Source organism: Siphateles boraxobius, unplaced genomic scaffold, assembly GCF_051911475.1.
Source record: "Siphateles boraxobius isolate OS27281-9 unplaced genomic scaffold, OSU_SipBor_1 19, whole genome shotgun sequence".
NCBI classification, from domain to species: Eukaryota; Metazoa; Chordata; class Actinopteri; order Cypriniformes; family Leuciscidae; genus Siphateles; species Siphateles boraxobius.
The window spans coordinates 9,563,506-9,578,315 of record NW_027508799.1 but is presented as its reverse complement, the minus strand read 5'-3'; the positions used below and the strand labels follow the sequence as shown (position 1 = coordinate 9,578,315).

At 38.6% G+C, this 14,810-nt stretch overlaps 1 long non-coding RNA gene across 1 annotated transcript; it reads left to right on the top strand.

The window, feature by feature from the left end:
- The first annotated feature begins 7,504 nt into the window (after window positions 1–7,504).
- On the top strand, window positions 7,505–10,193 carry LOC143742563 (uncharacterized). Its single transcript, XR_013205479.1, has 3 exons — window positions 7,505–7,613; window positions 9,848–10,076; window positions 10,148–10,193. It is a non-coding gene; the product is annotated as an uncharacterized LOC143742563 (long non-coding RNA).
- Window positions 10,194–14,810: the final 4,617 nt, after the last annotated feature.

Here is a 14,810-nt window from a genome sequence, read left to right as displayed (position 1 = left end):
GCCTATAATTAATCCAACGTAGAACAGCTTTAATATTATTTTTAAGATTTTCTTAATTTTCCCCATTACTTGCGTATTTCAGAAGACCGCAAATATCACCTGCAGCCAAAACAAGAGGAGATGTGCTGGAACTGCAGAGAGAGGTTCTACAGCTACAAAAGGAGAAACTGCAGCTGGAGATTGAAAAACTGAAGAAGGAGACGGAAAATCAGGAGCTCTATAATTTTATTCTAAATAACAAACTTTTACAGCTAAAGGCTGAAGGAAAAATAACAATAACTACAATTGAGTAATTTTTTGACAATTGTTTTTTCAGATTGTGTGTGTGTGTGTGTGTGTGTGTATGTTATAATAATAAAAACTACTACTACTACTTCTTATTAAGATGACTACTATTATTAATACAACTATATTATCAGTTAAAGAAAGCATTTACAATGGCATCTCTAGCAGCATATCCAGCCTGTTGGAAATCTTGATTTTGAATCAGATGCAGGTCTTCATAGCCCTCTTCATTCCCGTGCTCATCCTCTTCTTCGATTGCAGAATACGTCTTGGAAAGGTTGAAGAGCACGACACAGGCTACAATAATTCTGCATGCCCTTGAAGGCTCAATTCGCAGTTCGCTGTGGAGACAGTGAAACCTGTGCTTCAGCTGTCCGATGGTCCTCTCAATAATTGACCTTGTGTGGGTCAGAGCATTATTGTACCTTTCCTATTCGGGTAAAAAAAATAAAGAAAAAATAATAAAGATTTTTACCAGTATCACCAGTGCTTTAAGATAAATACTATGAAGGTAATTTATTGCATACAAGATTTTCTTTTAGAGTGCAAAATATTTGAGGCTTTGATTATTTTAAAACACACAAATCAGGTAAGGTGTTACAGAATTGACAACGTGTATAGCAGCAACACAACAGAAAGTACATACCTATTTTAAATACATATTTTAATACATATATAATTCAGTAAAATACTGCTAATATTTCTTTAATGCTCACAAATTGATTAACATTTTCCATGCAAATCTTTTAGGCACCAAATTATACCTTCATAGGAATATACGTATTAATTAATTACATGCCTGTGCAGCATTACGGGGATTAATGAAAGGCGTCAAGAGCCATGGACGGCAGGGGTAACTACTGTCCCCGAGCAGGAGACCAGTGTGCACTCCAGCTTCAAAATCACTCCCTAGTTTGCTCTCCACCAAAATCCTGGAGTCATGTATACTCCCGGGCCATGATGCAACAACATTTGTAATTTTGCAGAGATGGTCACACACTAATTGTACATTTATTGAATGGTAGCCTTTTCTGTTTACATACTGGTCTTCGTGTGTTTGGGGCGCCTGTATTCTGATATGTGTGCCGTCAATATCACCACATATGCGAGGAAAACGTGCTTTCCGAAAAAAACTGGTTTGAATGACCTCCTCATGACGGGATGGAAACTTGACCGTCGCTTTTAAATGACGGGAAAGAGCCCCCGCAACCCGGTGAACCACTCAGCTGACAGACGATTTATGCACGTGGAAAACATCTCCCACTACCGTCTGAAAACTTCCAGTTGCAAAAAAACGCAGTGCTATAAGCAGTTGTAACACTGCAAGTAAAGAGGGGTTGCGATGTGTGACATGGTCAAGGTCGCCGTCTAGTTTGTTAGCGATGTCAAATATTGCGCGTCGATCAAACTGGTATTCAAGCAACAATTTTTCATCGCTAAGATGGTCCAAAGGGTTCTCCCGATCTCTAAAAATTCGTCTTTGCACATAATTATTATCTTCAACTGGTTCCATAAATTCAGCCATGTCGTCTTATTTTTGTCCGCGTTACCCTTAAGGTTACGATTTCCAAACCTTAAATTATACTTAGGGAAATGACCGTTAAGGGGTTTTATGCAATACTTAACGCTTTTTAAGGGATTACTTAAGGGAAAAAACAGCATTTAAGGGAAATTCTAAGTGTTTATGACGTTTCACTTAAAGAAACCCTTAAGTAAGGTTTTTTTTTCTGCAACACCCTTAGGTTTAGGGGAAACATAAGGGCGAACTTAAGGGAAAATTACACTTAAGGTGCTTTATGCAACCGGGCACTGTCCCTGAACACCAGTGTAGTTTTGTAGTTGATCCAAGAGTATTTTATGATCTATAGTGTCGAACGCAGCGCTAAGATCGGGTAGAACTAGTATTGAGATACAGCCTTGGTCAGAAGCTAAAAGTAAATCATTTGTTTATTTAACTAGCGCAGTTTCTGTGCTATGATGCAGTCTGAATCTAGCCTGGAAAGCCAGACCTACATCAAGATGTTAGGTCTGGGAACTCACAATTGGCATACCTCAATCCGCGGGGCAGGATAAACTGTTGTCTTTCGAAATTCCCTCTGCACGCAATAGGACAGCGCTACAACAAACCAGAGCAACGAACGGCTGTGGCTGAGTGAGTCCCATGCGTTTTCCCACCAGCGGAGCTAGTTGATATATTAAACTTTTGCCGTATCCCGTCGTCAAAACTTCGAAAACATCTTCCTTTTTTAAGAATGACTTAAGTGACGTTCTCTTAACTCCAAGTCATCCAGAGTCGCGGCCAAAACCGGTTCGAAAGACCGCTGTTCGCCAGCAGCATCTTCTTTGTTTTCAAGTAGCAGAGGGAAATCACCTATGGAAATCACGCACAACGCTGCCGTCATTATGTTAAGCCCGCCCACCAACTCTATACACGATGTGATTGGCCCGACCAGAGTTTAGTTTTTCCAGCTCGAATGCCAACGGAGAGTTGCTAGACCACACTTTGCTGCAAAATAATTTTTGCTGCCGCTAGGGTGCGTCTAGATTTCTAGGCTAGTCTGAATCCTGACTGAAATTTTTCATAGATATCATTTTCTTGCAAGAAAGAGCACAATTGAGCGGACACAACTTTTTCTAGTATTTTAGACATAAATGGAAGATTTGAGATGGGTCTGTAATTTGCTAGGTTATTTGGATCTAATTGTGGTTTCTTAATGAGAGGTTTTATTACTGCCAGCTTGAATATTTTTGGAACATGACCTAAAGATAAAGTCGAGTTATAAATATTAAGAAGAGGCTCTTCGACTACAGGTAACACTTCTTTCAGTAGTTTAGTGGGTATTGGATCTAATAAACATGTTGTTGGTTTAGATGCAATGATAAGTTTATTTAGCTCTTCCTGTCCTATAGTTGTAAAGCGGTGTAGTTGTTCTTGAGGGGCGATAATTGAGGCTGAATCATAAGACACCATAAAAGATTGTACATTTACAATTGTGTTACGGATGCTTTCTATTTTCTCAGTTAAGAAATTCATAAAATCATTACTACTATACTGTAACGGAATATTTTGCTCTAATGATGTCTGTTTATTTGTTAGTCTAGCCACGGTGTTGAATAAAAACCTTGAATTATTTTGGTTATTTTCTATTAGTTTGCGGAGATGCTCAGCTCTGGCTGCTTTTAGAGCCTTTTTATAACGTGACATACTGTCTTTCCACGCGATTCTAAAGACCTCTAAATTAGTTTGTTTCCATTTACGCTCTAAGTTACGAGTTTCTCTCTTGATGACATGCGTAGCACTGTTGTACCATGGTGCCTTAGTTTTCTCTCTAACCTTTTTTAATCTAATTGGTGCAACAATTTCTAATGTACTAGAGAAAATGGTGCTCAAACTGCTAGTCATTTCCTCTAGTTCATCTGTTTGTTTGGGTGCACTGAGCAGCTGAGATTGATCAGGTAAGCTATTTGAGAATCTATCTATAGTGGTTGGAAGGATTGTTCTGCCTGGTCGATAACGTGGCGCAACATGACAAATTTCAGCAGTACATATTATGCAAGGTACCATGTAATGATCAGTGACATCATCACTAGACGATGAGTGGGACCACAGACGTTTTGCGTGACCCCAAAGGAGTTTAATAAATCTGTAAACGCAGCACCTAACGCATCATTTGTGTTATCTACGTGTATTTTAAAATCTCCAACAATTATTGCTTTATCGACATTGACCAATAGATCTGAGAGAAAGTCTGCAAACTCTTTTAGGAAGTCAGCATAGGGCCCTGGAGGTCTATATACAGTAGCCAAGGCTAGAGATAATAGGGATTTCTTTCTTACATCTAAGAGCGTAACATTTAGCACAAGTACTTCAAACGAATTAAACCTGTGACCTGTTTTCTGAGTAACATTAAGAATATCTTTATAGATTGTTGCAACACCACCGCCACGACCGATCAGACGGGGCTCATGCTTATAACAGTATCCTGGTGGAGTAGACTCATTTAGACCGAAATAATCATTTGGTTTAAGCCAGGTTTCAGTAAGGCAAAATACATCGAAACTATTATCTGTGACCATTTCATTTACAATAACCGCCTTAGGTGTGAGTGATCTAATGTTTAGAAGACCTAGCTTTAGAAATTGTTTTTGTTCACTGATATTGAGATTTTCTGGTTTAATTACAATAAGATTTTTCCTAGATCCTACACTAGATTTATTGTTTGGCCTCACTAAACGAGGAATAGACACAGTTTCTATATAATGTTCTACACTGCTTATGATATCAGCTAAGTTAGGAGACCAAAGACTGTGATTTGGACTTTGACTTACTAGTCAGATGGTGTGTAACGTCTTGGAGATGTTGTCCGACAGAATAGCCGCTCCGATTCTGCTGGGGTGCAGGCCATCAGCACGGTAGAGCCTAGGTCGCTCCCAGAACAGATTCCAATTATTTATAAAGAGCAGTTTCTGTTCATTACACAATGACATTAACCATTCATTTAGAGCAAATAATCTACTGAATCTTTCTTGTCCTTGTTGGTATGTGGGAAGCGGTCCAGACACGATGATTGTTGCTTCAGGCGATGTGCTGCGTACCGTCTCGATCAGGCCCCTGTAGTCCTTCTTCAGAACCTCCGTCTGCCGCAGCCTGATGTCGTTCCTTCCCGCGTGCAGCACTACAGCTCCGACGCGCTGGTCACCGTTCAGGATCTCGGAAACATGTGCAGCAACATCTAGAACACAAACACCAGGAAAGCAGTGAGTGCGCACCTTACCTTTACCTGAGGTAGCACGGACATGCGTACGATGGAACTGCCGATGATCACGGCGTCGTCGCGTTCCGACTCGCGAAGAGGGGAGAAGCGGCTCCGGGTGGAGCCGGGAGGAGCGGAGAGGTTCTTGCTCTGGTCCTGGCTCGTGTCTTCCGCTGTGGGATCACCCAGGGTCCATGGTGTTGTGTCGGTGCCGGAGTGAATGAAGCCAGTGATGATCGCGTCCTGGGTGCTTGCGTCCTGTGCAGAGAAACACACTGAGTAGACGAGGTCGGAGTCAAAAAGTTACTAACCACTGACTTGTGAGCATCGGCGCGTGATGTTTCAAGCCCTGAACGCCGATCTCGCAGCTCGGCTTGATTCTCTAGTAGATCACGGATCTGCTTCTCCACGGACTCCAGCTCCAACTGCACCGAATGTTTTTTATAAGGAATAGTATCGAAGATAAGTTCACATGCTGCAAAAATAGAAAGTGCTTGTTTATAAATGAGTGGTAAAGAAGAAAATCAAGGATTTATGAATCAATTCAACGGAGCTCAAAACACAAACACAAACCGCACGCGCATGCGCAGTTCAAAGATTATTTATTTTTATTTTATTTATATATATATTTTTTTTGTGTGATTATTTGTTCATTGCATGTGTAATGGCCAATGCTTTGGCAATACTGTACAAGTCATACCAATAAAGCTCATTTGAATTTGAGAGAGAGAGACTTCTTGTGTTGAGAGAGAGACTACTTGTGTTGAGAGACACACATCTTGAACATAAGCAACTAAGGAGCAGCAGTACTCAGTACTCTGAGCATCAAAGCCCAGATAGCACACGGAGGTCGTGCAGACATCTGTGTGACGTCCTCTTCTTCATCTGGAAGACGTTTATATTAGGGCGTGTGCTCATATGCTTTACGTCGCCGAGACATCCTTGCCAGCTGTTAGAACGACGTCTAGGCTATGTAAATAAGACGTAAATAATTTAGAACGTCGGCAATCCGCTCTTTTAAAGATGTTAATCAGATCTTCATACATCTACAAGACATCTGATTTATGTAGCCCAGACATCATTTAAACATAATTCCTTCCATTAACAAAATTAATTCCCATAAAACGCAGCCGCTACAAATTTTCACGCTGTACGAGAACAAACGCAACTTCAGCAGGCGTGTACCACGTTAAACACTGCAAACAAAACAATGTTTCCTAGTAACGGCAAACCGGGCTAAAATCTAATGAGAAAACATAACACTTACAATCTGCTGTCCTCTTCTGTTACTCGACTGCTTTTTCTAAAAAGTACTTGCAAACACGGTAAATATGTACTTTTACCTGGCTTTGGACAATACTCTTCCTGCGTGAGTCGCAGTAAACCATGTGCTGGGTGGAGAAGACGTGCTGAGTTGTGAGGAAAAATTAGCTTGAGGTATGTATAAAACAAATATATTTTTAATACTAATTATGTAACGTTTGTGATCGGTTATATCTTTAAAATTACGTTATGTTGATTGGGTTAGATATATCATATATGATAATCACCTGTTAGTTATAGCAAGTTGTTTTGTGCACGTGAAGTAACATGCACGCTTTCCTGAACCTAGAATAAAACACTTGCATTTGCTGTCGTTTTTAGAAATACATTTATTACTAATAGGCAACATATTTACAATTAATCATATTCATTACCACTTTTAATTAATTATAAAAGGCCACATTAACAGAACGCCATATAAGGCTATTCAAATAAAACAATACACTCTAATACACAAATATGAACAACATCACCCTCCCTGGGGCCAAGCGTAGGAAATCTTTGATGTATTTCTCTGCATCTGCTTCCGTTGGAGACAACAGGACGGGATTCCTCATGGCTGAAGCTGCATAAAAAATAAAAAAAACTTTAAATTTTTTTATCCGAATAAATTGGTCAAATATATCAAACAGGCAGAGAGTTCAGATGCGTCAAGTTCTTCCTGAGTGAGTCTACGTAAAACTGCTGATGCTGTGTGGAGAACGTGTCCTGAGGAGTTGTGAGGAAAGATTGGCTTTAAATCAATTTTTTTTTTTTACTAATTGCGTTTGTGATCGGTAGTAATAAATTTGAAATTACGTTATGTTGATTGAAATCACCTGTTAGGTAACTATAGTGAGCACGTTGTTTCGTATACGTTTCTGTGGTTGGCCAAGACTTATTTAACTGAAAGTTTAAACCTCACTTAAGTTCTTAACAAGCTATTATATTTGCTAACTATTTTTGCAAACGGCACGTTGCTGTTGGTATTACCACATGTTTGATTATTATCTCATATGAACATGTTAACAAGTACTTGTAACGTACCTGACTGACTAACTTCCCGCCATCAAATCTAATGCATGTACAACATTTGAACTTACCTATTAAGAGTGAGCCGGTGTTCGATGACTTTATCCCCCGCTTGTCTCCTCTCCCGCACCAGTTCAGTTCCCGCGCGACGTTCGTGGTGAAGACCTTGAAGCCGATTCTCCACACAGTCTTCTTCATTGTTGGCCCGCCACTGATGGATAATCTGCTCACCTTCAACAGGTACATTTTAAGTAATATTTTAGCATATAGAGCAGGGGTGTCCAAACTCGGTCCTGGAGGGCCACTGTCCTGCAGAGTTTAGCTCCAACCTCAATTAATTAGCTGTTGAAGGTCATTAGGCATGCTAAAAACTTACAAGCAGGTGTGTTGAGGCAAGCTGGAACTAAACTCTGCAGGACAGTGGCCCTCCAGGACCGAGTTTGGACACCCCTGATATAGAGGGACCGCTTCTGTACTTTTATTTGTATCCGTCAAAAGTTTGGAATAATTCTTATTTTGTAATGTTTTTGAAAGTCTGTTCATTGACTTGATTCAAAAACATAGTAAAACAGTAATATTCTGATACTATTTATAAGAACTGTTTTCTATTTTGAAAAGCAATTCCTGCTTTGCAAAGCTGAATTTTCAGCAGCACTTGATCCTTCAGAAATTATTATTATATGCTGATTTGCTTCTCAATAAACCTTTCTGATTATTATCAATGTTGAAAACAGTTGTGCTGCTTCATAGTTTTGTGGAAACTGTGATAGACTACCATTCAAAAGTTTAGGGTAACCATTTTAATCAGCAATGTTAAAAAATGACAAACACATTTCATTACGTTTATTTCAAATACATTTTGTTCATTTGAACTTTCATTTGAACTTTCTGTTCATTAAATAATGAACTGTTCATCAAATAATCCTAAAAACAGGATAACTGTTTCCTCAAAAATATGAAGCAGCAAAAAATATACTTTAAAGGGGTGATGAACTGAGAAATCAAATTTAACTTGAGCTTTTGACATCTAAGAGGTCACCATATTATAAGAATATCCTGTAAGTTTCAGAACTGAAAACGTCCTTGTTAGTCCAATAAATGCTTTTATTGACACCAGGCTCAGCAAACGACTCGTTTTTCAAACTGGGGAACTATGACGTCAAAGAGGATAAAACACCACCCCCGCAGAAGAAGATCAACGCCTACTTCAACACGGCCGGTTTAGCCCCGCCCACCGATTCGCGCATTACAGGCATAGCTAAATAACATAGGCCTATCTCGTGATGACAAACCGGATCGAGCTACCGAGCAGTAAACATGCCGTTTACTAAATATTGTGCAGTGCCTGGTTGTGGAAGAAGACAGTCGCTGCATAAGCTTCCTCTGGATTCCAATAGGAATGCATGGTTAATATTTATTTTTAATGAGGTTCCAGCTGATGTGGGTAAAACATTGTCCGTTTGTTCGCTTCATTTCGCCGAGGACTGTTTTGTAAACAAGACACAGGTCGAGACAGGATTTGCAGACCGATTAAGATTGAAAAACGGTGCTGTGCCTTCTATATTGGATCCGACAGGAATGGTGCAACACACTTATGTGAGTAAAATTTCTATAAAAACATTAAAGATAGCCTAGATTAGAAGTAGCATTAACAATAACTTACCACGCGGTCACAGGCTGAAGTATCCGTTGTATTTGAGGTGTTGTTGGTTCATTGTCCTGCGATTCGGGATCGGACTCTGGGTCGAACATGTATGGGCGAATCATTCCGGTTGCCATTTTACAACATTGGAAGTTTTCAAAACAATTTCCCCCACGTGCACTGATGAGTGAGTTGAAACTCATTATTATGCAAAACTGTTATCCACTCACAGCAGTGGGCGTTTACTTCCAAGTCTTCAATGCGAGACGCCCATAAAAACCGAGCGTTTTTGAGCTAGGCTGAAAACTAGGGTAGAAAATAGCTTATTATTACTTATTCATTTTGATGTTTTTGAATGTAAAAACCAAGCGAACGTCATAAGTTGACCTCAGACAACAATATAATAAAAAAAAGCCAGTTTATTGACCCCTTTAACATTGATAATAATAAGAACCATTATCAATAATTGAGCACCAAAAATAATGGCTATTAACCAATGAGAAAAACAGAATATTACAATGCTGAAAATTGTTTTGATCAGAAAAAAAAATACATTTGACAATATATTAAAATGTAAGGTTTAATCATATTTAACTGTTACTGTTTTCACTGTATTTCTGATCAAATAAATTGCAGCCTTGCTGAGCAGAAGAAACTTCTTTAATTTTTTTTAAAACTTTTTTATTTATTTTTTACAAAATCTCGATAATTTCAGACTTTTGACAAGTGTGTAAACATGCACAGTACATTTCATTAGTAGTTGTAGGTTGAAAATTCAGCTGATTCTTACGATTCTCTGCATAAACCCCCTGTCAACTAAGCTTTGTTCCAGTCGGTCTAGGTCTTCAATAGATGCGAGTGGAAAGACGTCACCCTCTTCGTCATTCTGCATCTGCGGTAGAATGGGCCTGTTTCCCACTAGAGATTGGACAAGTGAAGTCAGGTGGTTGATCTTCATGTCCAATTTTTCTAGTGTTTCCAGAATTGCCCTAGCTGCAATACAGAAGATCATTTAAATCGATAAATGACTTACGTGGTACAATACTCAAGACTGGATTTTGGTAAAAACTTAAATGCTGCTGCTGATTTTCATAACAGCATAAAACAATATATGTAAAAATATAATTTGTAGGAAACATACTCTCCTCTCTTCCTTGGTGGTTCCCTGAAGGTCTCAGTACAAAAAAGGTTTGCACTATTGTTTGAACAGATAATGTATTTATATGTATGTATGTATGTATGTCTATATATATATATATATATAAGATTGTCTTTAAATGTTGTGAATGTGTTTGATTTCCTCATGTTTAATGAATGCTCTTGTACCTTGTGTGTTTGGTGGATCAACACCCCAGCCGGCTCCATGATGCTCTGCCTGAGAGACGCCCACTGGAGCTGAGGAAGGGGGAGTAGGTAAGATTCACTTGTTACCAACACAAGTTAACACACACTAAAATATAAAACCGAAAAGCATAAAACTGATTTTTTTTCACTTCTTATAAGAACAGTATGGTTAATTTATTCATTATTACACTGGCATTACCAACAATCTCCAATCAGTACATCAGTGCTCTTTTGAGTACAGTTCTAATATGACCAAATTTGGGTGTGACTATTTCTGGCACCCCCTGCAGCCTGAGTCTGCTGCAGAAGTCACTTGATTCTGTCAAATCCGTTTGAAACAACTATAATGTTTATACTTTTGCCTGGCTCCTCACAGCTGACTGCGCACGCACCTCCCAAAATGGATGAGGCTTTTCTACTTGACATGCTCTCTATTGTACAAATCTTTGAAATGACAGGGGGTGACTAGGAGTAGTTGCTCTCCAAAATAGGGATACATTGATATGAAAATTTTGTCCGAAACCGATAACCATTAATTCTTTATATCTGAAAGCCAATAACGATATATTGAACGATAAATCTAAATCCAAATTTTGATACACTTAGAGAGCCTAATTACAAAATAAATGCCCTTCATCAAAAGCTTTGTCCCAAACACAACATAAATCGAACATATACAGTACAGAAGCTTAGTTTGAACCAGTGTAAGATTCCTTCAAATTAATTTTACACTCATATGGCCAACAAAAAATTGACAACACTTTAGAAATCCAATCGGTTATCCAGATACAGTGGCCACTTAATGTGAACAAATGTAAATGTGCCATGTCCTGATTGGCTAATGATCCAATCTGCTTGATCGGATCACTGTGAAAGCATGTTAATGCCAAGTGTAAACGCAGCCTGTGTCTGACACTGTTAGTTATTTGTTTTTTTTGTTTTTTTTTCATTATTTCTTATCTTACTCTGCACAGTAAATTTTGCAGTGTTAAATTAGCTCTATAAGAGTTAAATTTAACACTTGGTCCGAGTGTATTTGGTCCCACTCAGAATTGGTGATAAATTGACTCTAGTCATGGTGTTAAATTTTCAGAGTAAAATTAACTCTATTATGAGTAAAAATTCAACACTGCTTTACACTGAACAGTGTTACCACAGTTTAACACTAGGGGGAAATTAACTCTGTTTGGTGTTACCACAGTTTAACACAAATCGGAAATGAACTCTTATTGGTGTTAATATTTCACTAATGTAGAGTTTATCTAAATTTTTAATAGTGAAAATATTCTCGCTCAGAGTAAAAATCTTAAAACCCATTTGTGGTGCAACAGGTGAGTAAGTGTCAGTATTTCTCTTTGTGGTGTAAGTACAGTAAAACAATGAATCTTCTACAATGTCAAATTAACTCTTAAAACAAGTTTTCAAAAACAAAGAAAACAACTTCAACAATGTCACATTTAAAACATTTATTAAAACAACATTCAGGCTCAGGAAACACTCATACATTAACAAAAATACATCACATCTGCATTAAATGGCAATACGGCACTACATGCAGTGCAGAATCTGTTGTACCATATTTCATCTGAAGATCAAATGGTTTGAAAGAACACAGCTCATTAACATTCACTACCTTAAAAACTCTGTCTGGATGCAGTCTGACTGTAAATGCATGGTAATGGTCATCAAAACATATAGTTTCCATCAGTGTTCCACACAACAACACATTTTCGTCTTTCACAGCAATGGTCTTGATCTTACAAAACACTGGCATCTCACATGCTACTTCTGTACAGATAATAAAGTCCGGGCGATACTCAGTGCCGTGGTGTTTGATCCACTTTACAGAATAGACAGCTTCTGACATTACCACTCCTAGTTTGGAAGGGATCTCTTGGCCACATTTAAGTTCAGAGAGTTCTAACATTTTTCCTGGGCCAAGAGACAATCTGTACTGGCTAAAAGACTCCCAGTACGTCGCAATACAAAATTGGTGCTTTTTGGCTAGTGTTTTGGTGATGTTTTTGAAACTTTTTAATTGCGTTTTAAAAAATTTGTGTTTAGCTTCATAACGCATACACCACGTGTGAAGAATTGGTCCAATTTTTCTTATACACTGTGGGTAATGTATCATTATATGATGCTTTGGCAAAAGATTTCTTTCAGGAAATAATTTTTTGAATAGCTGGTGATGTTCAATTATTAAAAATTTAAGATAAATGGTCATGCCTTCTGTTAGGACTGGTGAAAATACAATGTTGACAATCTGCAAAAGTAAAAGCAAAAGATGCCAGTGTTGATCATCTCTTTGGACTAAATCACCAAATAATAGGGGCATTTTGCGCAACAAGCACCAAGATTGTATTGCATTTAAACCCAAATTGTTGCTTCCATCAAACAATTTGACCACTGGAGGACGGTTCCTCTGCTGATTGTAACCATAGTCAAAAGCATGTACTCTACCAGCAATATCATCAGCGCTCAGAAAATTACACTGAATGTACTGCAGAACAAGTTTTACTTCTAGCTGAGCAACTCCTTCTAGAATGTCGTGCATTATATCCACTGCGAAATTGTTGGCTGTGTTGAAATACTTGAGTGAATTTAACAAACATGTCCGTTTGACACCATAAACATGGGGTAGTGTAGAATTAGTTTGTAAAGTTTCACAGTGCAGAGCATGCATCTCAGATGTTCTTAGTACAACCTCAGGATTATCTTCACAGAACACAGACTGAAAGCGATCTTTCTCAAGAAGACAGAAACGACAGCAATATCGAGCCCCAAATGACTCGAGAAACCCAAACAAGCCGTGCAAGCCCAGATTATCTCCAGTGACTTGAACAATAGTACCCCTGATACAACTTCCAGTTACTGGATTCTTAACCCCCTCAATCTCAAGTACTTTCAAATCATTAACTAGAGGCTCAAGTATAGAATTAAAACCATAGCGCCTAATATCCTGTGCATGAAAGAGGGCACATAAATGAATATTCACCAATGCGGAGTTAAAAACTGGGGGGAAATTTCTTAATGTAAAATAGATAGCACCTAATTTGTGTATGCCCCTTTTGGATCCCAAAGGATTAGCGGTCTCAAAATCATCATAAAATAGCTGAATTTGTAAGGCATCCTTTTCTGCATAAAATAAAGGATTACTTTTAAAATATGCTGCATCACTTAAGTCAACATAAATGCCTTCTTTTGGAACATGCCTGGGTTTAAACAAATCAGTAAGTTGCGGATTTTGTAAAATTGCCTTCAATGTTTCGAAAATGGGAATATAAGCAAATTCATCAGTTACAACAACCTGATCAAATGTTCCTGTGGTTTTATTTCTCCTGCTGTCAAATCTTGTGCCAAGCACGATTTCGCTTGGTTCAATAATTCCCCACTTTTCCATAAAGAGTCTCTTTCGCTTGGCTTCAGAATTTAGCAAAGTAAATGGATTTTCCAAGTTTTGAAATGAATGTTCTAGCTTTCTTTTAGTAGCAGTGTCCTGTGAAGGCAGGCAGAGCAAGGCTGCATCCTGGGCCTGACTATGAATCTCAGAAACCATTTCCTCCATAGATGAAACAAAACCATTTATAGCAGATTGACTTAATCCAGCAACTTTTAGTTGTGCAACAGCAGACGCACACATATTGAAAGTGCTCTTATTTGACGTTAACAATACAGATGTTGTAGCCACCTCTCCGGCACTGCCAATCTGATCAAATACTTCAGAACTACTTTGTCCATCTGCCTTGGCAGTCTCATGGCTATCAGTGGTGTCAAAATTATGCTCACCGTCACTTTGCTCAGCATGTTTTGTGTGCAGATGTTTCCTAAAACCTGAAAAAGTACCGAACACAGAACCACAACCTGCTTCTATGCATTTAAGGCGAAGATTATTCCCAGGAACAAAACCATGAACTAATCTGAGGTGCCTAAGAAGCATTTTTGAACCATTTGAATCAGCTTGACAAACAAAACACTTCATGGGGGCAGGAAAAACGTAAGGGACCTAGCTAAGCAGCCTTGCTCTGACCTCAGCAATACGAGGACTCTCTTTCACTTTCACAACATCTATGTTGTACACAGTGGTCTGAATGAAAGTGTACATGTTGTGTAGCATAGTGTTGTAGGAGGTACCAAAAACAAAGTGTGCCTTAAACAGTTCGTCAAAGGCACCAAGAGAAGAGGTTGAATTGCATGGAATGGCATGCTGATCGAGGATGATGAAGTACTGGTGAACTGATATCTTCTGAGGTCCCACAGCCAGGAGATAGGGCTGAGCACTAGCAGTGATGTTTCGAAGATGCTCCTCAATGTTTGTTCCACTCTGAGAAGACCAAGCAAATTGAAGAGAACCATCACTGATGTGTTAAATAAAAGAAACTATGATGAAAAAAAACAACAACAAAAAACAAACCTTCTTGAAGACAACAAGATGTTTCTCTGCTTGAGAA